This window comes from Rhinoderma darwinii, chromosome 1 (assembly GCF_050947455.1).
Source record: "Rhinoderma darwinii isolate aRhiDar2 chromosome 1, aRhiDar2.hap1, whole genome shotgun sequence".
NCBI classification, from domain to species: domain Eukaryota; kingdom Metazoa; phylum Chordata; class Amphibia; order Anura; family Rhinodermatidae; genus Rhinoderma; species Rhinoderma darwinii.
In genome coordinates, this window is record NC_134687.1 from 262081563 (window position 1) to 262105249 (window position 23687).

The 23687-nt window shown below is 40.0% G+C and overlaps 1 protein-coding gene across 1 annotated transcript in view; it reads left to right on the forward strand.

Moving 5' to 3' along the window:
- Positions 1–1807: 1807 nt before the first annotated feature.
- Positions 1808–23687, forward strand: part of SEMA6B (semaphorin 6B) — a 467458-nt gene continuing 445578 nt past the window's right edge. Inside the window, exon 1 of the mRNA XM_075863818.1 lies at positions 1808–2117. The gene's annotated coding sequence lies outside the window, so the exon portion shown is untranslated. The remainder of the gene's footprint in view (positions 2118–23687) is intronic.

Consider the following 23687-nt stretch of genomic DNA (forward strand, 5'->3'; position numbering starts at 1 on the left):
ATTAGAACACTGGAGTGATGGTTGCTGGAAATGGGCCTCTATACACCTATGTAGATATTGCATTAAAAACCAGACGTTTGCAGCTAGAATAGTCATTTAGCACATTAACAATGTATAGAGTGTATTTCTGATAAATTTACACAGTGTTCCAAATTTTTATGCACATTGAATTTAAGTGTCATAAACATTTAATTATTCGTTTTTCAATTAAACTCATGGATGGTATTGTGTCTTAGGGCTGTTTGGATCATTGCTCTCGAGCGCAATCCCGCTAGTTTAACCCATTAAATGCCGCGGTCAATAGCGACCGCAGCATTTAAATAGTTAGAAAGAGGGGGCGACCCCCTCTAGCAGCTCATCGCGCCCCCCGCAATGCAATCGCGAGGAGGTGATGATTGCTAGGACAGCAGTCGACTGTGCTATTGATTCCGTCAATACTACGGAACCCTGTCACAACGGTGACAGACGGAAACTATTAGCTTATCTTTCTGTAGTCTGTACCCCTGACCAAGTAGGTGTACACCAGAGGGTTTTTATGGCGCATCAAAATGCTGTGGAAGCCCTTTTTGTCCAGTGTGCCAGTAACCCTGTGCAAGTTGCCAACTCTGGATCCAGCAAAAGAGCCCCAGACCATCACGCTTCCTCCTCCATGTTTGACAGTTGACTACTTGGTCAGGGGTTCAGACTACAGAAAGACAACGATCCAAAACATACTGCCATGTTATGCCAGAACTACCTAAGAAGACGGTAAGCTTCAAAGAATGGAATGGCCTGCACAGTCTCCAGACTTAAACCCCATTGACCTTGTTTGGGATGAACTGGACAGAAGGGTGAAAGCAAAGCAACCTACAAGTGCAGCACATTTGTGGGAACTTCTGCAACAACGTAGGGAAGACATTTCTAAACAATATCTGAATGCAGTTGTAGATAGTTGTGCCTCGATTTTGTAAAGTTGTTATAACAGCTAGAGGTGGCTACTTTGAAAAATCTAGATTTCATTTATTGAAATAATATTTTTATTAATCTTAACTTGTTTACGTCTTATATTCTTTCATTACAAAATATATTTGAGACATTGAACTGTGTAAATATCAATAAGAACTGGAAAAATTTAGGTGTTCTAAAACTTTTGACCGGTAGTGTGTGTATATAAAAAAAAAACGAAAAAAAAAAAACCCCAATATATATATATATATATATATATATACACATTTCTCTGTTTCTTTTCTTCCAATATGTAGGTAAAAAGGAGGCCCCACCCAATGTTTTGCCAGTGGGCTCCACTAACATTGATCCGACCTTGGCAGGTCACAGGCTTTCGGTTTACATGTACTAATTGTGACTATTATAAAGTGACGGAAAAAGGTTTTATCGATAACCAGTATAGGAAAATGATTGGTTGTTAGATTCTATCATTGTCTACTTGGCGATAAAATGATTTTGACCCGGTGAACGCTATAGTGGATAAATGTTCATAAAAATCAGACTAGAATTGTGGTAGTATTTGGGATTTATTTAGCTATAGTAGGAGTATTCCCATTAGGATATTTTTACATGAGTAGTTTTTTGTGCTGGTTTTGCTGCGATTACTGAGATTGCGGAATAAAACGCCACAAAAAAACGCCACATGTAAACATATCCTAATAGCAAAATCTTTCTGTGTGTAAATGGCAGGCTGACAGCAACTTGTCAATTTTCATCAGGATGTCCTACTTATTGGGGTCAAAAATCGATCAATTCAGCCGTTCACAGCATTGTTGTCGGTACAGATACAAAGGGATAGAGCTGAGAAAAATGGGAGGAGACAGTTTTGGATAGACAGTGAATCCATAGAAGGGTGAGGAGTGAGGGGATAAGAGGGACCCGGAGGAGATTGATGGGAACGGGCTATGAGCATTATATATAAACCACGGCTGCATTTTACATGAAATTTACACAGGAGAGACAGGGTGTGGGTCCATGACAGAGAGACATCGAGGGACAATGGGGGTGCGAAACTGACGCCCACCGATACGCAGCAGCCGCGGCGTGTGACGGGACCTGAAAGAAAGGATCTACTGGTGACATTCTGCTGCACAGCGCATATGGGGCCCCGCAAAATGTAACAAGGACACAAGGTATGGTGACGTGAGGTGACACTCCAATGTTATTAGCGTCTCGATTTCTCGCGACGCATGCGGTGTGTGGCTGCGAATATGCAGTGTGAACAAAAAACACACACACACACACACACACACACACACACACACACACACACACACACACACACACACACACACACACACACACACACACACACACACACACACACACACACACACACACACACACACACACACACACACACACACACACACACACACACACACACACACACACATTGTCGGAACCCATCGATCTACATGTATGTATTGTATTCTATCTCTCTCTCTCTATCTCCTATAGGTATACATATATGCACATGTAGAGATATACACACCTATCTGCTTGTTCAAGTGTTTTCTGGCTGGCTGGTATTTTCTTTCATGTTCCATTCTGCAATTGCTTTGGCTCTATGCTGTGAACATCACTGTATCTGTGGTTTTCTACAATTTGTTTATTTATTTATATTTTATCAAGTATTTTAATTCATGTAAAATTATTTTTGCTTTTTTTGTCTTAATGATCTCTAGCGCAGTGCTGTAAAAAGCCTATTGTTATATTATTCTAGTTTATGCTCTTCAGTAAATGAAGACCGAACGCTGTGTATATAACCCATGTAGCAAACATGTAAAATATATGACAGGCTAGCTCATCGAAGATCACCTACCTCTTGCTCCTGTCCAATCTGGTTGTAAAAAGAAGGTGGATTGATCTCCACTCTTAACATGGGAGAAAGAGCATAAGTATGATAGATAGATAGATAGATAGATAGATAGATAGATAGATAGATAGATAGATAGATAGATAGATAGATAGAGCGATAGAGCGATAGATAGATAGATAGATAGATAGAGAGATGGATAGAGATAGAGAGAGAGATGGATAGATAGATAGATATGAGAGAGATAGATAGATAGATATAAGATAGATAGATATGAGATAGATAGATACATAGATAGATACACAGATAGATAGATATAAGATAGATAGATATGAGATAGATAGATGGATATGAGAGAGATAGATAGATAGATAGATAGATAGATAGATAGATAGGAGATAGATAGATAGATATGAGATAGATAGATAGATAGATAGATATGAGATAGATAGATAGATAGATAGATATGAGATAGATAGATAGATAGATAGATAGATAGATAGATAGATAGATAGATAGATATGAGATAGATAGATAGATATGAGATAGATAGATAGATATGAGATAGATAGATAGATAGATAGATATGAGATAGATGGATAGATAGATAGATAGATAGATTGATAGATAGGTAGATAGATAGATAGATATGAGATAGATAGATAGATAGATAGATAGATATGAGATAGATAGATACATAGATAGATACACAGATAGATAGATATAAGATAGATAGATATGAGATAGATAGATGGATATGAGAGAGATAGATAGATAGATAGATAGATAGATAGATAGATAGATAGGAGATAGATAGATAGATATGAGATAGATAGATAGATATGAGATAGATAGATAGATATGAGATAGATAGATAGATATGAGATAGATAGATAGATAGATAGATAGATAGATAGATAGATAGATAGATAGATAGATAGATAGATAGATAGATAGATAGATAGATATGAGATAGATAGATAGATATGAGATAGATAGATAGATATGAGATAGATAGATAGATAGATATGAGATAGATGGATAGATAGATAGATAGATTGATAGATAGGTAGATAGATAGATAGATATGAGATAGATAGATAGATAGATAGATAGATAGATAGATAGATAGATAGATAGATAGATAGATAGATAGATAGAGCGAGAGATAGATAGATAGATAGATATGAGATAGATAGATAGATAGATAGATAGATAGATAGATAGATAGATAGATAGATAGATAGATAGATAGATAGATAGGTAGATAGATAGATAGATAGATAGATAGATAGATATGAGATAGATAGATAGATAGATATGAGATAGATAGATAGATAGATAGATATGAGATAGATAGATATGAGATAGATAGATAGTTAGATAGATAGATAGATATGAGATAGATAGATAGATAGATATTAACACTTGTCGGGGGGAGCTGAGAGATTATGTGATTCAAAGATTTAAAATGCCACTTTATTTCTGTGTGCTCAGTCATATATAACGTACAAGCCATGCAGATTAGTTAATATTATTAACCCGTTTAGCAGTTGTATAATATTTAATACGTTTAAAACAATGCACATGTATTTTGCAGCTATTACAAAAGAACAAGGGGTAGATTTGTCTAAACTAGAGCAAGGGAAAAGTGGATTGTTGCCCATAGCAACCAATCAGTTTGCGAGTTTCATTTTCAAAAGGGCTTTAGAAAAAGGGAACTGGAAACTGCTTAGTTACTATTGGCAAATAAATCTTCTCCACAGACGATTTCTCACATATAGATCTGGAACGTCATTCATTATGGGGTACTACAGTACATAAGGGACTTTTGTCCAAGTTGGGGCCTGTTCACATCAGCGTTGGGCTTCCAATCATCGGTTCCGTTCGACCTTTTCATTGGAGAAACCGATGAACGAAAAGCCAAACGGAAACCATAGCTGCCGTTTGCATTACCATTGATTGCAATGGTAATGCTTCCGTTGCAGCTGTTTTCCGTTTATTTCCGTTCCGCAAAGTTTCCGTTCTTTTGGCTGAAACAATAGCGTAGTCGATTATGCTATTGTTTCAGCGGAAAAAATGGAAACTTTACCCTAACAGTGTGTACTGGTGAAATGATCAGAAAACATGGTTACACGTCACAACAAATCAGCAGCATAACAGTTAGGGCATGTTCAGATGTGACAGAATTTTTCCGCTGCAAATGTTGCTGAAAATTTGCGGCAATTATGCAATTAATCTGCAGCAACGTTTACATATTTGATAGGTAATTTAGACGTTGCGGATATCACTGCGGACTCACCGCAGATTTCAGCCTTTGCATTGCACAGTCTGAAATCTTCAGTGAAAATCCGCTGCTTCTCCGCAGCAGACTGTGCACGCTGCTGTGTGAAAATGTTGCACTAAAGCCTGAATTCCGCACTGTTATTTTCCGCAATGTCTGAACAAAGTTACCTGAAAAGGTATAGAAAACAATGGAAAAAACAGCTGCTGCGGATTTCCACTGCGGACCGTCCGCAACGTCTGAACATGCCCATTCCGCCACGTCTGAACATGCCCTTACCTCCTGGTAAGGTTTAGATGTTGTATGTTGCCAAATGTATGTGTAAAACTCGGTGTGCCTATTTCTATCACACCCATTGTTTTCCGTTATAGGAAATAAAGAATACAACCATGCATCTCCATAGAGAAATAATGGCAATAGAATGGCTCATGCTGAAGATTTCACTGTCAAATGCCATCATCCATTTTGGCCTTGCTAGATCTGGTTTGGTCAACTGTATGTGATGTTATTGTGAAGTGGAAACATCTAGGAACAGTAGTAAAACAGCATGGAAGTGATACTCTACACAAACTCTAAGGCCTCATTCACACGACAGGGTTTCCCGGCCGGGTGCCGGCCGTTCATAAATCGGCCGGCACCCGGCTGCATTAGGAATAATAGACCCCTAATGGGGCTATTCACACGACCGATTTTTTGACGGCCGGGAAAACCGGCCGTCAAAAAATAGGACATGCTCTATTTTCGGCCGGGTACCCGGCCGCCCGGCTCCCATAGAAGTCTATGGGGCCGGGTAATACACGGCCATCACCGGAATGTGTCCCGAGTGATGGCCGGGTTTTCCGTCGCTTGCGCTCTATCTCATCCTCCTCACAGCGCAGAGTGCATGTGAGGAGGAGGAGTTTATGCCATTCGGACGAATGGCATCGCTGTACACTGTGTTGCAGGGCCGGGGTGTACAGCAGGTGGAGGGAGTGCTGCGCTGGCTCCCTTCCCCTGCTTGTTAAAAGCACCCTGGCCCGGCGACACCTTCGATGGCGCCGCTAGCAGCTGCAGCTGCTGCTGCTGCGGCTGCTACTACTCTAGCGACGCCACTATAGCAGAGCAGGGAGGTATATCCCCGCTTTGCTATGTGCTAGCCCCACTTTAGCTCCTTGAAGGAGCGGAATCCCCGTGTTTTCGGGGATTCCGCTCCTGGACAGAGCGCTTGATGTCTCTGCCCATATCTGGGCAGTGACATCAGGGGAAATTCCTGAAGCGGAATCTCCGAACACATGGGGATTCCCCTTCAGGAGTTGCCGCTGATGTCACTGTCCAGATCTGCCCGGCCCGGAACGGATGCAAAACTTTATGCAAACCGGCCAGGCAAAATGGCCGATTTTACCGGCCGACACTCGGGCTCGGGCGGGACCCGGTCGTGTGAATCCCGCCTTAGGCTGGGTTCAAACGACCAATTTTCAGGCGTAATGGAGACGTTTTACACCTCGAATTACGTCTGAAAAAACGGCTCCAATACGTTGGCAAACATCTGCCCATTACTTTCAATGGGCTTTACTATGTACTGTGCCGACGACCTGTCATTTTACGCGTCGCTGTCAAAAGACGGCGCGTAAAATTACAGCCTCGTCAAAAGAAGTGCAGGACACTTCTTGGGACGTAATTGGAGCCGTTTTTCATTGACTCCAATGAGGAACAGCTCCAAATTACGTCCGTAAAAGACGCCGCGAAAAACGCGAGTACGAGCAATTACGTCTGAAATTCAGGAGCTGTTTTCTCCTGTAAACAGCTCCGTAATTTCAGACGTAATGGACGTGCACGTGTGAACATACCCTTAGAATAGGACTGCATAGTTCTGAAGTAAAAAAGGGACATACTAAAGGGACATACAGGGACATCCCAAAAAAGGAATGAAGAAAAAGAATAAACAAAGTATTAAATGAGTAAAAATATAAAAAGAGGTAAAATGAGTTTCTTGTGCTTTGTAGATATGGAATAAACAGGTTATATGTGTTGTTCATAGTAGGATGAACACATATTCCACATATACAGACAGATACTGGAATCCCTGTGCTTCCTACACATGGAATGAACATGTTATATGTGTTCTGTATAGTGGAATGAGCACATATTCAATACATACTGCTGTATATTAAGTTGCCTGTGCGTCCTAGACATGGGGTCAGATGTGTAGTTCATAGTGGGATAAACACATATTCTCAATATACAGGCATGTAGTGAATTACCTGTGCTTTCTAGACATGGACGTGTTTAGTGGAATGAACACATATTAGGGTATGTGCACACACAAACTCAAAAACGTCTGTAAATACGGACCTGTTTTCAACGGAAAACAGCTCCTGATTTTCAGACGTTTTTAAGCCACTCACGTTTTTTACGGCCGTTTTTGGAGCTGTTTTTCTATAGTCTATGAAAAACGGCTCCAAAAACGGCTGAAGAAGTGACATGCACTTCTTTTTCGTGGCTGTTTTTTTACGCGGCCGGTTTGAAAAACGTCCGCGTAAAAAAAACGGCCCGTCGGAACAGAACGCCGTTTTTCCCATTGAAATCAATGGGCAGATGTTTGGAGGCGTTCTGCTTCCGACTTTTCAGCCATTTTTCGGGCCAAAAAACGGCTGAAAATAGCCTGTGTGAACATACCCTTACACATACACAGCTGTATATTAGCTTTTTTGTGTTTCCTAGACATGAAATAAACAGCTTAGGCCTAGTTCACATCTGCGTTGGGGTCCCGTTCTGACGTTCCGTCGGAGCTTTCCGTCAGAACGCGAAACTGAAGAGACACAAACTGACAAACAGAAACCAGAGGTTTCCATTTCCATCATCATTCATTTCAATGGTGACGGATCCGGTGCCCATGGTTTCCGTTAGTCGACTACGCTATTGCTTCCGGCAAAGCGACGGGTCCAGTGCACAACAGAGACAAACGGAAACCATGGGCACCAGATCCATCACCATTGAAATGAATGATGACGGAAACTTCTGGTTTCTGTTTGTGTCAGTTTGTGTCTGTTCAGGGTCCCGTTCTGACGGAAAGCTCTGACGGAGCGTCAGAACGGGACCCCAACGCAGATGTGAACGAGGCCTTATATGTGTAGTGTACAATGGAAGGGACACACATGCCACAAATACAGCTGTGTATTGAATTCCCTGTGCTTTCTAGACATGTAATGAACATGCTTAAATGTGTAGTTCATGGTGTGATGAACACATATTCCACATATACTGACACTGAAATCCCTGTGCTTCCTACGCATGGAATAAACAGGTTGTATGTGCAGTGTACAGTGGAATGAACACATATTTCATATACAACTCTGTATATTAAATTCCTTGTGCATCAATGACATGGAATGAGCAGGTCAGATGTGTAGTCCATAATGGGATAAACACATATTCCACATACACATTCATGTAGTGAATTCCCTGTGCCTCCTAAACATGGAATAAACAGGTTACATGTGTAGTTTGTAGTGGAATGAACACATATTCCACATATACAGCTGTGTACTAACTTCCCTGTGCCTCCTAGACATGGAATAAAGAGGTTATATGTGTCGTTTGTAGTGGAATGAACACATATTCCACATATACAGCTGTGTACTAACTTCCCTGTGCCTCCTAGACATGGAATATACAGGTTATATGTGTAGTTTGTAGTGGAATGAACACATATTCCACATATACAGCTGTGTACTAACTTCCCTGTGCCTCCTATACATGGAAAAAAGAGGTTATATGTGTCGTTTGTAGTGGAATGAACACATATTCCACATATACAGCTGTGTACTAACTTCCCTGTGCCTCCTAGACATGGAATATACAGGTTATATGTGTAGTTTGTAGTGGAATGAACACATATTCCACATATACAGCTGTGTACTAACTTCCCTGTGCCTCCTAGACATGGAATAAACAGGTTATATGTGTAGTTTGTAGTGGAATGAACACATATTCCACATATACAGCTGTGTACTAACTTCCCTGTGCCACCTAGACATGGAATATACAGGTTATATGTGTAGTTTGTAGTGGAATGAACACATATTCCACATATACAGCTGTGTACTAACTTCCCTGTGCCTCCTAGACATGGAATAAACAGGTTATATGTGTAGTTTGTAGTAGAATGAACACATATTCCACATATACAGCTGTGTACTAACTTCCCTGTGCCACCTAGACATGGAATATACAGGTTATATGTGTAGTTTGTAGTGGAATGAACACATATTCCACATATACAGCTGTGTACTAACTTCCCTGTGCCTCCTAGACATGGAATAAACAGGTTATATATGTAGTTTGTAGTGGAATGAACACATATTCCACATATACAGCTGTGTGCTAACTTGCCTGTGCCTCCTAGACATGGAATAAACAGGTTACATGTGTAGTTTGTAGTGGAATGAACACATATTCCACATATACAGCTGTGTACTAACTTCCCTGTGCCTCCTATACATGGAAAAAAGAGGTTATATGTGTCGTTTGTAGTGGAATGAACACATATTCCACATATACAGCTGTGTACTAACTTCCCTGTGCCTCCTAGACATGTAATAAACAGGTTATATGTGTAGTTTGTAGTGGAATGAACACATATTCCACATATACAGCTGTGTACTAACTTCCCTGTGCCTCCTAAACATGGAATAAACAGGTTATATGTGTAGTTTGTAGTGGAATGAACACATATTCCACATATATAGCTGTGTATTAACTTCCCTGTGCCTCCTAGACATGGAATAAACAGGTTATATGTGTAGTTTGTAGTGGAATGAACACATATTCCACATATACAGCTGTGTATTAACTTCCCTGTGCCTCCTAGACATGGAATAAACAGGTTATATGTGTCGTTTGTAGTGGAATGAACACATATTTCACATATACAGCTGTGTACTAACTTCCCTGTGCCTCCTAGACATGGAATAAACAGGTTATATGTGTAGTTTGTAGTGGAATGAACACATATTCCACATATACAGCTGTGTACTAACTTCCCTGTGCCTCCTAGACATGGAATAAACAGGTTATATGTGTAGTTTGTAGTGGAATGAACACATATTCCACATATACAGCTGTGTATTAACTTCCCTGTGCCTCCTAGACATGGAATAAACAGGTTATATGTGTAGTTTGTAGTGGAATGAACACATATTCCACATATACAGCTGTGTGCTAACTTGCCTGTGCCTCCTAGACATGGAATAAACAGGTTATATGTGTAGTTTGTAGTGGAATGAACACATATTCCACATATACAGCTGTGTATTAACTTCCCTGTGCCTCCTAGACATGGAATAAACAGGTTATATGTGTAGTTTGTAGTGGAATGAACACATATTCCACATATACAGCTGTGTACTAACTTCCCTGTGCCTCCTAGACATGGAATAAACAGGTTATATGTGTAGTTTGTAGTGGAATGAACACATATTCCACATATACAGCTGTGTATTAACTTCCCTGTGCCTCCTAGACATGGAATAAACAGGTTATATGTGTAGTTTGTAGTGGAATGAACACATATTCCACATATACAGCTGTGTGCTAACTTGCCTGTGCCTCCTAGACATGGAATAAACAGGTTATATGTGTAGTTTGTAGTGGAATGAACACATATTCCACATATACAGCTGTGTACTAACTTCCCTGCGCCTCCTAGACATGGAATAAACAGGTTATATATGTAGTTTGTAGTGGAATGAACACATATTCCACATATACAGCTGTGTGCTAACTTGCCTGTGCCTCCTAGACATGGAATAAACAGGTTATATGTGTAGTTTGTAGTGGAATGAACACATATTCCACATATACAGCTGTGTATTAACTTCCCTGTGCCTCCTAGACATGGAATAAACAGATTATATGTGTAGTTTGTAGTGGAATGAACACATATTCCACATATACAGCTGTGTACTAAGTTCCCTGTGCCTCCTAGACATGGAATAAACAAGTTATATGTGTAGTTTGTAGTGGAATGAACACATATTCCACATATACAGCTGTGTATTAACTTCCCTGTGCCTCCTAGACATGGAATAAACAGGTTATATGTGTAGTTTGTAGTGGAATGAACACATATTCCACATATACAGCTGTGTGCTAACTTGCCTGTGCCTCCTAGACATGGAATAAACAGGTTATATGTGTAGTTTGTAGTGGAATGAACACATATTCCACATATACAGCTGTGTACTAACTTCCCTGTGCCTCCTAGACATGGAATAAACAGGTTATATGTGTAGTTTGTAGTGGAATGAACACATATTCCACATATACAGCTGTGTATTAACTTCCCTGTGCCTCCTAGACATGGAATAAACAGGTTATATGTGTAGTTTGTAGTGGAATGAACACATATTCCACATATACAGCTGTGTGCTAACTTGCCTGTGCCTCCTAGACATGGAATAAACAGGTTATATCTGTAGTTTGTAGTGGAATGAACACATATTCCACATATACAGCTGTGTATTAACTTCCCTGTGCCTCCTAGACATGGAATAAACAGGTTATATGTGTAGTTTGTAGTGGAATGAACACATATTCCACATATACAGCTGTGTACTAACTTCCCTGTGCCTCCTAGACATGGAATAAACAGGTTATATGTGTAGTTTGTAGTGGAATGAACACATATTCCACATATACAGCTGTGTATTAACTTCCCTGTGCCTCCTAGACATGGAATAAACAGGTTATATGTGTAGTTTGTAGTGGAATGAACACATATTCCACATATACAGCTGTGTGCTAACTTGCCTGTGCCTCCTAGACATGGAATAAACAGGTTATATGTGTAGTTTGTAGTGGAATGAACACATATTCCACATATACAGCTGTGTACTAACTTCCCTGCGCCTCCTAGACATGGAATAAACAGGTTATATATGTAGTTTGTAGTGGAATGAACACATATTCCACATATACAGCTGTGTGCTAACTTGCCTGTGCCTCCTAGACATGGAATAAACAGGTTATATGTGTAGTTTGTAGTGGAATGAACACATATTCCACATATACAGCTGTGTATTAACTTCCCTGTGCCTCCTAGACATGGAATAAACAGGTTATATGTGTAGTTTGTAGTGGAATGAACACATATTCCACATATACAGCTGTGTACTAAGTTCCCTGTGCCTCCTAGACATGGAATAAACAGGTTATATGTGTAGTTTGTAGTGGAATGAACACATATTCCACATATACAGCTGTGTATTAACTTCCCTGTGCCTCCTAGACATGGAATAAACAGGTTATATGTGTAGTTTGTAGTGGAATGAACACATATTCCACATATACAGCTGTGTGCTAACTTGCCTGTGCCTCCTAGACATGGAATAAACAGGTTATATGTGTAGTTTGTAGTGGAATGAACACATATTCCACATATACAGCTGTGTACTAACTTCCCTGTGCCTCCTAGACATGGAATAAACAGGTTATATGTGTAGTTTATAGTGGAATGAACACATATTCCACATATACAGCTGTGTATTAACTTCCCTGTGCCTCCTAGACATGGAATAAACAGGTTATATGTGTAGTTTATAATGGGATAAACACATATTCCACATACACAGGCATGTAGTGAATTCCCTGTGCCTCCTAAACATGGAATAAACAGGTTACATCTGTAGTTTGTAGTGGAATGAACACATAATCCACATATACAGCTGTGTACTAACTTCCCTGTGCCTCCTAGACATGGAATAAACAGGTTATATGTGTAGTTTGTAGTGGAATGAACACATATTCCACATATACAGCTGTGTGCTAACTTGCCTGTGCCTCCTAGACATGGAATAAACAGGTTATATGTGTAGTTTGTAGTGGAATGAACACATATTCCACATATACAGCTGTGTACTAACTTCCCTGTGCCTCCTAGACATGGAATAAACAGGTTATATGTGTAGTTTATAGTGGAATGAACACATATTCCACATATACAGCTGTGTATTAACTTCCCTGTGCCTCCTAGACATGGAATAAACAGGTTATATGTGTAGTTTGTAGTGGAATGAACACATATTCCACATATACAGCTGTGTATTAACTTCCCTGTGCCTCCTAGACATGGAATAAACAGGTTATATGTGTCGTTTGTAGTGGAATGAACACATATTTCACATATACAGCTGTGTATTAACTTCCCTGTGACTCCTAGACATGGAATAAACAGGTTATATGTGTAGTTTGTAGTGGAATGAACACATATTCCACATATACAGCTGTGTACTAACTTCCCTGTGCCTCCTAGACATGGAATAAACAGGTTATATGTGTAGTTTGTAGTGGAATGAACACATATTCCACATATACAGCTGTGTATTAACTTCCCTGTGCCTCCTAGACATGGAATAAAGAGGTTATATGTGTAGTTTGTAGTGGAATGAACACATATTCCACATATACAGCTGTGTGCTAACTTGCCTGTGCCTCCTAGACATGGAATAAACAGGTTATATGTGTAGTTTGTAGTGGAATGAACACATATTCCACATATACAGCTGTGTACTAACTTCCCTGTGCCACCTAGACATGGAATAAACAGGTTATATGTGTAGTTTATAATGGGATAAACACATATTCCACATACACAGGCATGTAGTGAATTCCCTGTGCCTCCTAAACATGGAATAAACAGGTTACATCTGTAGTTTGTAGTGGAATGAACACATAATCCACATATACAGCTTTGTACTAACTTCCCTGTGCCTCCTAGACATGGAATAAACAGGTTATATGTGTAGTTTGTAGTGGAATGAACACATATTCCACATATACAGCTGTGTACTAACTTCTCTGTGCCTCCTAGACATGGAATAAACAGGTTATATGTGTAGTTTGTAGTGGAATGAACACATATTCCACATATACAGCTGTGTACTAACTTCCCCGTGCCTCCTAGACATGGAATAAACAGGTTATATGTGTAGTTTGTAGTGAAATGAACACATATTCCACATATATAGCTGTGTATTCATTTCCTTGTGCCTCCTAGACATGGAATAAACAGGTTATATGTGTAGTTTGTAGTGGAATGAACACATATTCCACATATATAGCTGTGTACTAACTTCCCTGTGCCTCCTAAACATGGAATAAACAGGTTACATGTGTAGTTTGTAGTGGAATGAACACATATTCCACATATATAGCTGTGTATTAACTTCCCTGTGCCTCCTAGACATGGAATAAACAGGTTATATGTGTAGTTTGTAGTGGAATGAACACATATTCCACATATATAGCTGTGTACTAACTTCCCTGTGCCTCCTAGACATGGAATAAACAGGTTATATGTGTAGTTTGTAGTGGAATGAACACATATTCCACATATACAGCTGTGTGCTAACTTCCCTGTGCCTCCTAGACATGGAATAAACAGGTTATATGTGTCGTGTATAGTGAAACAAACACATATGCCACATATACAGCTGTGTACTAACTTCCCTGTGCCTCCTAGACATGGAATAAACAGGTTATATGTGTAGTTTGTAGTGGAATGAACACATATTCCACATATACAGCTGTGTACTAACTTCCCTGTGCCTCTTAGACATGGAATAAAAAGGTTATATGTGTAGTTTATAGTGGAATGAACACATATTCCACATATACAGCTGTGTACTAACTTCCCTGTGCCTCTTAGACATGGAATAAACAGGTTATATGTGTAGTTTGTAGTGGAATGAACACATATTCCACATATACAGCTGTGTACTAACTTCCCTGTGCCTCCTAGACATGGAATAAACAGGTTATATGTGTAGTTTGTAGTGGAATGAACACATAGTCCACATATACAGCTGTGTACTAACTTCCCTGTGCCTCCTAGACATGGAATAAACAGGTTATATGTGTAGTTTGTAGTGGAATGAACACATATTCCACATATATAGCTGTGTACTAACTTCCCTGTGCCTCCTAGACATGGAATAAACAGGTTATATGTGTAGTTTGTAGTGGAATGAACACATATTCCACATATACAGCTGTGTACTAACTTCCCTGTGCCTCCTAGACATGGAATAAACAGGTTATATGTGTAGTTTGTAGTGGAATGAACACATATTCCACATATATAGCTGTGTACTAACTTCCCTGTGCCTCCAAAACATGGAATAAACAGGTTATATGTGTAGTTTGTAGTGGAATGAACACATATTCCACATATACAGCTGTGTACTAACTTCCCTGTGCCTCCTAGACATGGAGTAAACAGGTTATATGTGTTGTTTGTAGTGGAATGAACACATATTCCACATATACAGCTGTGTATTAACTGTGTAGTTCCCAAAATACGGGTCACGACTAAGGGGTTTGTTTTACTATTTGACCTCAGAGCCCTGCAATTGTGGGTCAATTCTGTGAAAATCACCAAAATAGACCTCAAATGCGCATGGCGCTCTTCACTTCTGAGCCCTGTGAAATGTCCAGGCAAATGATAAATGCCCTGAGGGGTGTAGTTTCCACAATGGGGTCACTTCTCGGGGCTTCCACTATAATCTGGTACCTCAGGGGTTTTGCAAATGCAACATGGGGCCCAAAAAACGACCTAGCAAAATCTGCTTGCCAAATAGTGGTATTGCCTTTCTGAGCCCTACCGTGTGTCCAAACAGCAATTTATGACCACATGTGGAGTATTGCAGTAATTTGGAGAAATTGCTTTATAAATGCTGGGATGCTTTGTCTCCTTTATCCTTTGTGAAAATGAAAAAAATCTACTTTTTAGTGAAAGAAATGTTGATATAAATTTTTACGGCCTAGTTCCAATAAATTCTGCAAAACTTGGGTTTAAATGCTACTATACCCCTAGATAGATTCCTTAAAGGGTTAAGTTTCCCAAATGGTGTCACTTTTGGGGTTCCCCACTGTTTTGGCCCCGCAGGGGCTTTGTAAATGTGACATGACACCCGAAAACCATTCCAGCTAAATTTGAGCTCCAAAAGTGAAATGATGCACCTTACCTTCTGAGCCCTGCCGTGTGTCCAAACACCTGTTAATGACCACATGTTGGGTATTGCAATAATCGGGAGAAATTCCTTTTCAAATGTTGGGGTGCGTTTTTCTTTTTTATTCCTTGTAATAATTTAAATTGTCTACGTTTTCTCTGAAAAAATTTAGCTTTTCAATTTCATGGCCTAAATTCAGCAAAAAACTTGTGGGGTCAAAATGCTCACTATACCCTTCAATAAATTCCTTCAGGGGTTTCTTTTTCCAAATAGGGTCACTTTTGTGGGGTTTCCCCTGATTTGGTCCCGCAGGGGCTTTGCATATGTGACATGGCGCCGCAAACCATTCTAGCAAAATATGAGCTCCAAAAGCCAAATGGTGCTCCTTCCGTTCTGAGCCCTGCCGTGGGTCCAAGCAGCAGTTTATTACCACATATGGAGTATTGCCGTGCTCAGAAAAGTTTGCTTTACAAATTTTGCAGTGTTTTTCCTCCTTTATTTATTGTGAAAATGGAAAAATCATGGATTAAAACAGATTTTCTGTAAAAAAAATTCAATTTGTAAATTTAATCTCCACTTTGCTTTAATTCCTGGGAAACGCCTAAAGGGTTAAGAAACTTTCTAAAGGCCGTTTTGAATACTATGTTGGTGCAGTTTCTAAAAGCCACTTCAGAACTGTACTGGTCCTTAAAAAAAAGCTTTTGAAATTTTCTTGAATATGTGAGACATTTCTGCTAAAGTTCTAAGGCTCTGTTCACATCTGCGTTGGGGTCCCGTTCTGACGTTCCGTCGGAGCTTTCCATCAGAACGTGACCCTGAACAGATACAAACTGTTCCATTGATTTCAATGGTGACATATCCAGTGCCCATGGTTTCCGTTTGTCTATGTTGTGCACCGGATCCGTCGTTTTGCAGGAAGCAATAGCGTAGTTGACTAACGCAAACCATGGGCATCGGATCCGTCACCATTGAAATTAATGATGACGGAAACGTAAACTGGTTTCCGTTTGTGTCTGTTCAGGGTCCTGTTCTGACGGATAGCTCCGACGGAACGTCAGAACGGGACCCCAACGCAGATGTGAACAAAGAAAAATAAAATGCTGCTTCTAAAGCGTTTTATTGCCTCTCAAGTTTACACCTTTGCCACAATTTATTTACCTAATGTTGGACAGGACAAGGTTTTAGCGACTTGTTTAGAGGCCCTGGAGGATTTTGGAGCGGGTACTATAGTTATGGGAGGGGATTTTAACCCCTTCCCGCTCCTTGACGTACTATTAGGTCATGATAAGTGCATCGATCTCGCTCCATGACGTAATAGTACGTCACGGGGGGATCATACATTTCGTCCGTCCTCCCGACACATACAGGAGCTGTGACAACTTCTGTCTCGTACAGCTGTTGCCGCAGCTCCTTTAGCATGGACCGATCGCGGTGTCCCCGCTGATTAAACCCTTAGAAGCCGTGTTCAATAGCGATCGCGGCTTCTTAGTGGTTAAACCACCATCGACGTCCTGCTACATGATAGCGGGCACCGATGGTTGCTATGGCAACCGGAGGCCTAACAATGGCCTCCGACTATGTCATCTACAGAAGCCTAGTCAGGACCCACTATGCTTGATGTCAGCGAGTAGCTGACAGTTCTATTACACTGCACTACACATGTAGTGCAGTGTATTCGAATTGCGATCATAGAATCCTGCCCTCAAGTCCCCAAGTGGGACAAAATAAAAAAGTTGTGTAAAAATAAAAGTTTTAAAGTAATAAAAGTAAGAATCCCCCTTATTTATCCCGCGCGGGGAACGCCAAAAATAAAAATAAACCATACCAGAATCACAATTTTTTTGGTCACTTCACCTCCCAAAAATCGAATAAAAAGAGATCAAAAAGTCGCATGTACCCAAAAATGGTACTGATCGAACCAACAGTTCGTTACGCAAAAAACACGGCTTTCTTGATGGAACAATAAAAAAGTAATGGATCTTAGAATATGGCAACACAAAAAGTAAAGTATTTTTTATAAAAAGTATTTTATTGTGCAAACGCCATAAGACTTAACAAAAACTATAAACATATGTCATTTATAGCGCATGGTGAACACTGTAAAAAAAAAAAATGGAATAAAAAAACAATTGTGGAATTGCTTTTTTTAGTCACCACGCCTCTTAAAAAATTTAACAAAAACTGATCAAAAAGTGGCATGCACCCCATCAAAACTACAATGAATTCCTCAAGGAGTTTAATTTCCAAAAAGGGGTCACTTTTAAGGGGTTTCCCCTGTACTGGTACCTCAGAAGCTCCTGAAATGCAACATGGCGCCCAGAAACCAATCCAGCAAAATCTACATGCCAAATAGCACTCCTGACTTTCTGTGCCCTGCCGTTTGTCCAACCAGCAGTTTATGTCCACATGTGGAGAATTGCCGTAATCGGGATAAATTGCTTTACAAATGTTGGGGTGCTTTTTCTCCTTTATTCCTTGTAAAAATTAAAAATGTGTACCTTTTATTGGAAAAATTAGATTTTTTATTGCACATCCTAATTCCACAAAATGCCGCAAAAAAACCTAAATGCCCACTAAATTCCTTGAGCGGTGTAGTTTGCCAAATAGGGTCGCTTTTGGGGGGTTTCCATTGTTTTGGCACCACAAGACCTCTTCAAACCGGACATGGTGCCTAATAAAAAGGAGGCCTCAAAATCCACTAGGTTCTCCTTTGCTTCTGAAGCCGGTGCTTTAGTCAATTACCACACTTACAGAATCTGGGCAATAATCTGGGCAATAAATATTGAGTTGCATTTCTAGCTTAGATTCTTGCCATTAACCCCTTAGATGCCGCGATCGGAAGCGATCGCTGCATCTTAGAGGTTGGTAGCAGATCGGCAGCCCTGCCATGCAATCGCAGGGCTGCCGACTGCTGCTAAGGCAACAGGAGGCATAACATTGGCCTCCTTCTCTGCCATTATAGAAGCCGATTAGGCCCTGCCCGGAGGCGAAGCCTGATCGGCTTGTTGTTAGTGAATGACTAACAGATGTAATACATTGCACTACATAAGTAGTGCAATGTATTAGAAAAAAAATCTGACAGTTGGACCTTAAAGTTCCCTAGTGGGACTAAAGAAAAGTGTAAAAAAAGTGAAAAAAAATTGTAAAATAAAGTTTCAAGTTATAAAATCACTATCGCCTTTTTCACTTATCAAGTCCATTATTATTGAAAAAAATAAATAAAGCATACATATTTGGTATCGCCACGCCCGTAACGGACTGACGTATAAAAATATTATGTTATTTATTCCACGCGGTGAACAGCGTAAAAAAAATTGAAATAAAATGTGATTAAAAAGTCGCATGTATCCAAAAATGGTACCTATAAAAACTATAGCTCGTCTCACACGAAACAAGCCCCCATACAGCTCCGTCGACTAAAAAATTAGTTATGGTTCTCACAACATGGCGACAGAAAAAATACATTCTATTTATAAAAGTAATTTTATTGTGCAAAAAGTTGCAAAACACAAAAAAGTGCTATAAATTAGGTATTGCCGGAATCGTACTGACCCGCAGAATAAAGTTAACATGTAATTTATAACACATGGTGAACGGTGTATAAAAAAAACTAAAAAACTATGCCAGAATTGCTGTTTTTTTGGTCACCTTGCCTCCCCAAAAAAAAAGTGATCAAATAGTCGCATGTACCCCAAAATGGTACCAATAATAACTACAGCTCGTCACGCAAAAAAAACCCAGCTCTTATACCACTACGTCTATGAAAAATAAAATAAGTTAAGGCTCCAATAAGTCAGGAAATAAAAAATCTGCAGTTGTGTAGGCCAGAAGGGTACATTTCTTTTGTTTCAAGAGGCAATTTATCAAGGCCGTAAAATTAGTGAACCAGGAAGGAGAGGGACCAAACATATCTGCTGGAAGCGAAGGTGCCCGTATTATACCAGGACAACACTTCCCAGCAAAATTCCCCAAACTGCAAAAGTGCGGAGTCTGGACCAAAAAGGTAAGTCGCCATATATCAGTGCGACACCGGCCTGTGCAAAAAGGATTGCTTCACAATGTAACACACATACACTACCGTTCAAAAGTTTGGGGTCACCCAGACAATTTTGTGTTTTCCATGAAAACTCACACTTATATTTATCAAATGAGTTGCAAAATGACTAGAAAATATAGTCAAGACATTGACAAGGTTAGAAATAATGATTTTTATTAGAAATAATAATTTTCTCCTTCAAACTTTGCTTTCGTCAAAGAATGCTCCATTTGCAGTAATTACAGCATTGCAGACCTTTGGCATTCTAGCTGTTAATTTGCTCAGGTAATCGGGAGAAATTTCACCCCATGCTTCCAGAAGGCCCTCCCACAAGTTGGATTGGCTTGATGGGCACTTCTTGCGTACCATACGGTCAAGCTGCTCCCACAACAGCTCTATGGGGTTGAGATCTGGTGACTGCGCTGGCCACTCCATTACAGATAGAATACCAGCTGCCTGCTTCTTCCCTAAATAGTTCTTGCATAATTTGGAGGTGTGCTTTGGGTCATTGTCCTGTTGTAGGATGAAATTGGCTCCAATCAAGCGCTGTCCACAGGGTATGGCATGGCGTTGGAAAATGGAGTGATAGCCTTCCTTATTCAAAATCCCTCTTCCTCTGTCCAATGTCTGTGTGCTTTTGCTCATATTAATCTTTTCCTTTTATTAGCAAGTCTCAGATATGGCTTTTTCTTTGCCACTCTGCCCTGAAGGACAGCATACCGGAGTCGCCTCTTCACTGTAGACGTTGACACTGGCGTTTTGCGGGTACTATTTAATGAAGCTGCCAGTTGAGGACCTGTGAGGCGTCTATTTCTCAAACTAGAGACTCTAATGTACTTGTCTTGTTGCTCAGTTGTGCAGCGGGGCCTCCCACTTCTCTTTCTAATCTGGTTAGAGCCTGTGTGTGCTGTCCTCTGAAGGGAGTAGTACACACCGTTGTAGGAAATCTTCAGTTTCTTGGCAATTTCTCGCATGGAATAGCCTTCATTTCTAAGAACAAGAATAGACTGTTGAGTTTCACATGAAAGCTCTCTTTTTCTAGCCATTTTGAGAATTTAATCGAACCCACAAATGTAATGCTCCAGATTCTCAACTAGCTCAAAGGAAGGTCAGTTTTATAGCTCCTCTAAACAGCAAAACTGTTTACAGTGGTGCTAACATAATTGCACAAGGGTTTTCAAGTGTTTTCTAATCATCCATTAGCCTTCTAACACAGTTAGCAAACACAATGGACCATTAGAACACTGGAGTGATGGTTGCTGGAAATGGGCCTCTATACACCTATGTAGATATTGCATTAAAAACCAGACGTTTGCAGCTAGAATAGTCATTTAGCACATTAACAATGTATAGAGTGTATTTCTGATTCATTTACACCGTGTTCCAAATTTTTATGCACATTGAATTTAAGTGTCATAAACATTTCGTTTTTCAATTAAACTCATGGATGGTATTGTGTCTTAGGGTATGTTCACACGGCCAAATTTCAGACGTATACGAGGCGTATTTTGCCTCGTTTTACGTCTGGAAATACGTCTCAAATACGTCGTCAAACATCTGCCCATTACTTTCTATGGGTAGAATGCTGTATTGTCCACACGACGCGTAATTTTACGCGTCGTACGGCAATTACGACGCGTAAAATTAAGCCTCGTAAAAAGAAGTGCAGGACACTTCTTTGGACGTTTTTGGAGCTGGTTTCTCATAGACTCCAATGAAAACAGCTCCAAAAACGGACGTAAAAAACGCAGCGAAAACGGCGTGAAAACGCCGCGAAAAATGCGAGTTGGTAAAAAAACGTCTGAAAAGCAGGGTCTGTTTTCCCTTGAAAACAGCTCTGGATTTTCAGACGTTTTTGTTGACTACGTGTGAACATACCCTTAGGGCTGTTTGGATCATTGTAATCAATCTCAGACACCTGTGATAATTAGTTTGCCAGGTGTGCCCAATCAAAGGAAAACTACTTAAGAAGGACGTTCCACATTATTAAGCAGGCCACAGGTTTCAAGCAATATGGGAAAGAAATAGGATCTCTCTGCTGCCGAAAAGCGTGAAATAGTGCAATACCTTGGACAAGGTATGAAAACATTGGATATTTCAAGAAAACTTATGCGTGATCATCGTACTGTGAAAAGATTTGTGGCTGATTCAGAGCACAGACGGGTTCGTTCAGATAAAGGCATAATGACGAAGGTTTCTGCCAGAGAAATTAATAGGATTAGGAGAGCAGCTGCTAAAATGTCATTGCAAAGCAGCAAACAGGTATTTGAAGCCGCTGGTGCCTCTGGAGTCCCGCGAACCTCAAGGTGTAGGATCCTCCAGAGGTTTGCAAGTGTGCATAAAGCTATTATTCGGCCACCCCTAAACAATGCTCACAAGCAGAAACGGTTGCCGTGGGCTCAGAAATACATGAAGACAAAATTTCAAACCGTGTTGTTTACTGATGAGTACCGTGCAACCCTGGATGGGCCAGATGGATGGAGTAGTGGATGGTTGGTGAATGGCCACCATGTCCCAACAAGGCTGCGACGTCAGCAAGGAGGTGGCGGAGTCATGTTTTGGGCTGGAATCATGGGGAGAGAGCTGGTAGGCCCCTTTAGGGTCCCTGACGGTGTGAAAATGACCTCTGCAAAGTACGTAGAGTTTATGACTGACCACTTTCTTCCGTGGTACAAAAAGAAGAATCATGCCTTCCGTAGAAAAATTATCTTCATGCATGACAATGCACCATCTCATGCTGCAAAGAATACCTCTGTGTCATTTGCTGCTATGGGCATAAAAGGAGAGAAACTCATGGTGTGGCCCCCATGTTCCCCTGACCTCAACACTATTGAGAACCTTTGGAGCATCCTCAAGCAAAATATCTATGAGGGTGGGAGGCAGTTCACATCAACACAGAAGCTCTGGGAGGCTATTCTGACATCCTGCAAAGATATTCAAGCAGAAACTGTCCAAATACTCACAAATTCAATGGATGCAAAAATTGTGAAGGTAATATCAAAGAAGGGGTCCTTTGTTAACATGTAACTTGGCCTGCTATGTTTTTTTTGATTGAAAGAGCTTTTGATTTCTGTAAATATGACCTCCTGATGCTGCAAATTCAACAAATTACCATTTTAGTTCTCTTTACAACCTTTAAAATGTTTTGATCTCTGTTGTGCATAATAATTTGAAACAGTGCATTTTGAGTTTTTTACTTCTAAAAAAAATCTGTTATCATTAGGAGATTTGTTCAATAAAATTTGCATTATACTCCAATGGTTGATGGCTTGAAGATTATACTGACTGTCATTTGCATCGACTATTTAGGAAAATCAGCAAAAAATATAATTTGCATAATAATTTGGAACGTGGTGTAATGTTATCTTCATTGAAAAAAACTGTGCTTTTCTTTCAAAAATAAGGAAATTTCTAAGTGACCCTAAACTTTTGAATGGTAGTGTATATGGATTATTTTTTTATTTTTTTTTACCCCATTATTATACCACCTGACTATGCCCCTGATGTACTCTGCCCAGCTTACATGTTCCCCCACATTATAAACTAAAATACCAGTAAAACTCTAAACACACTACT